The sequence below is a fragment of the Bidens hawaiensis genome, unplaced genomic scaffold (assembly GCF_021521415.1).
Source record: "Bidens hawaiensis isolate Kalapana, Puna unplaced genomic scaffold, B.hawaiensis_p1.1 tig00036714_1, whole genome shotgun sequence".
NCBI lineage: Eukaryota > Viridiplantae > Streptophyta > Magnoliopsida > Asterales > Asteraceae > Bidens > Bidens hawaiensis.
The window spans coordinates 188,433-192,133 of NW_027496401.1; positions in this window are offsets into that span (position 1 = coordinate 188,433).

Consider the following 3,701-nt stretch of genomic DNA (forward strand, 5'->3'; position numbering starts at 1 on the left):
AGGAATATGAAGCTGTGGCAGAACAGGAAACATTCTTCGGTTGGGAAGACATGTTGTGGATGTTGAAAATAGGGTTTAATTTGAGGGTTAATAATGATCAAAGCACCGTTTGCCTCACGGTGGGCGCCAAATTGTTTCGGTCAAAAATTAACAAAATAACTTTTGATCAAATTAGTACGTGAGGTAGAGTGCTTGATTGAAAAATGAGTGAACACAACGATTTGATTACGAGGGAAAAAGCCCTTGATTGTGAGAATCTCCGACACAAAAAACCCCCGTACGGTGAAAACTATCACCATCGATTTTATTAATAACAAAAAGGTGGTTACAAGTGGCGGAACTGATAGTAAATCGAATGCTAAGTGTTACAATGAGTGCTAGTAGTTAAAGTAGTGAAGTGTGTGTTCTAGTCGATTTTATCAGCTCGTTTAAATAAGCAAAGAATACAACATAATTTCCGAGAAATCTGGAACAAACCCTAGACTAAGTCTCCCATGATCCGTTGCTGCCCACGTTCGAGTTGACGAAGTTCAAATAATATCTGTTGCAATCACACGTTCTTATAATCACATTAATCACGTGGTATTATCTGCAAAATAAACAAAAATAATATAGGACAATTGAAGTAATCAAATATATCCTCAGAATATTTGCATCGGTAGGATAGCTCGGAATCCTTGAATCATAACAAATCTTGAGGATAAAATATTTGCACCCAACAATATCATATTGATACACTAAAAATCATTGTATATTCTCTGTCATGTTTAATTAAATAATACATTTTATACATTTATCATTATCATTTCTCTCTCTTTCACTCACAACCATTTTTAGAAAATATTAAAATTATATGGTATGAACAGTGAAATCCCAAATTTAACTTTTCCATATAACACTTTCTCTCTCCTCTACTCATAACTACTCATAACCATACCATATAATTTACAATACTCCCTTACACAAATATAGAAAATAAGTTGAGAATGCTCTAACGCCCTGTTCTTGAGTTTTTTCAAATGAGTGAAACGAAAGGAAAACTAAGGATGGTTAAAAAATGGGTGTTCTTGAGTTTTTTTTAGGATGGAAAGAAAAGGAGTAGGAGGAGTTAGGAGGGATTAAATTGATGTTTTTTTCCAATAAATTATCCTCTCAAAAATGGGCTGATTACTAAGGATAAAAAAACCAAATTACAATATTACCCACTAATCTTTTCATCTTTTTCATTACTTCATTAGGTCAAGAACATCAATATTCTTTCCATCCAACTTAAGAACATAGTTATCCTTTCTTTTCCTCTAATTTCCTTTCAACTTATGAACACACCTAATTAAAAAAAATTTCCTTCCCTTCCCTTCCCTTCCCTCTCATTTTCTTTTCTTTCTTTGGTTAAAAAACTCAAGAATAAGACGTAAGTGACATAATTATTATCATTAATGCATAAGTAACATTACAAATCATTTTAAACTACGTCATTATCAAAACCAATGAATTAATTAAAGTTTAAGCATTGTTCCTCTAACACTATGAATTTCAAACCAATCCAATTATTCGAATTTGAATTATATAACTTATTTTTCATGAAACAAACACAAATATATTTATAAATATAAACAATACAAATATGCTATACTATATATTAAAAGTACAGTTTTGAATTATATGTGTGTGAAATTGTTGCTATGCACAATTGCACACCCACACACACTTATTAGCAAAAATCTATAATATATATAAATGAAAACACAAAAATCCTACGTGTCATGATATGGTCGCTCCCCTTTTTTTGGAGTCACCAGATTTGCTTGATTTTTAAATGGAGGTTTCTCATGCATTGACCCGAATTCATGGGTATGGGTCTTACCAAACCCAGATATTCCTTAAACGGGTTATAACATCTCCATAAATAAAAAATTATTCTCACCAAATTATTGATGTAAAAATCCTATAAAATAGGATATAGTAAAAATTAATATCTTATTTATTTTAAAAAAGATTTATATATTATTTAAATTAAAAAACCAATTTGGTAGTAAAAAAATAAACGGGTCATGGGTCTCATCAAAACATAAGTATATTATTAACTTTCATAAATGTTATTTATAATTAAAAAACCAACTTTATAGTAAAACAAATAAACGGGTCTTGGGTCTCATCAAAACCATATAGTTTTTAAAACCGAGTTATAACATCTCATTTATTTGTCAAACAATTTATTATCAAACTATAAGTATATTATTAACTTTCATACAATAAAAAATATAAATACAAAAAATAAATAAATATTATAACAAATAATATAAAACAACCCCATAATACGGGGGATAAAAACTAGTAAATAAATAAAATAAAATTTGGACGGTTAAGGGCTCACGCCCAGTCGCCCACTAACATGGTAACCCGGTTTGAAAATTGAAACCCGTGGGAGATGGAGATTTTAGCCTTTTTGTTTGTTTTTTTCAAATTTATTAAGTTGGCAATTTCATACCCCCTAAGTTTACCAATTTGGTTAAATTTATTAAAAAATAGCACGTAGTTTTGATAAAAGGGGTCGTTTTGATGATATTTATTATCCATATTTCGATAAAAAAATCTATTTAAGTCGTCTATGTTTCTTCGCGCGTGACGCTTACCGTTGTGAGCGAACCAAAAACAGATATTTTATCATCTAACTAAATTATTTGAAATTCAAAATTTTACACGTTAGTTATACACATCGTTTACTATAGAGAGTGACAATACCATAACAAACCGAACCAATAATAATTCTAGTTTATATTATATTATATATACACTCACACATAGTAAATAATAAAATTGACAATTAGTGATATTAAAGAAAAGAATAGAAAAACAACTTTCTCCTATTGTTGAACCCGCAACCTACATGCTACAGGTCCTATGGAGACATGTTTACCATTAGACCGAAGCCATCAAGCCACCATTCATTAAAACAACCTATTTAAAACCCACGCATGATCGCCTTCTTAAACACATGAAAAATATATGGAAAAGCTGGGTTCAAACCCAAAACCTTTTGTATATTGGGTCGTCTATGTCCTAAGCATGAGGTAGCTACTAGGGGTGTTCAAAGTCGAATATTCGGACTTTCGGATATCTGACTGGATAGAGAACCGGATATAAAAAAAATTAGGTGGTGTTTGGGATTTCTTATTTTATCTCCTTATAACTTTTCATTATGTTAATAAGTTACAATATTGTAACTTATAGAATTTTTCCTCACACAATATAAGCAATCCCAAACACTTTATTCTTTTTTATTTTTTTTCAAAAAATTAATAAGTTATAAGTTAATGCAAACTAGACGGGTGCACGCGCGATGCAGCGGGTGTTTAAACCTGTTAATCACTTACATATATAAGTGTTTATAGTTCGGTTAAAACCTTGAAATCGTTTAAATCGGTCGTTGGTTTGAATTCTTTTTTCTTTTTCTTTTTTACTTTCGGTTTGTTGGTCGGTTTCAAACTTTTCAAAACGTAGTGAACGGTTGGTTCGCATTTTATATCGACAACCGGCCATATGAAACCAGAAAAGACTGTAAATTAACTTAATTGCAATATGATTCCTTTTGTAATCTTTGTTGTTATTGTTTCACGTTCTAGATCTTTTATTAATATTTACTATTTATGTGGCTAAAATTATCATTTTTTATTTATGATAATCTCAAGTATCATATTATG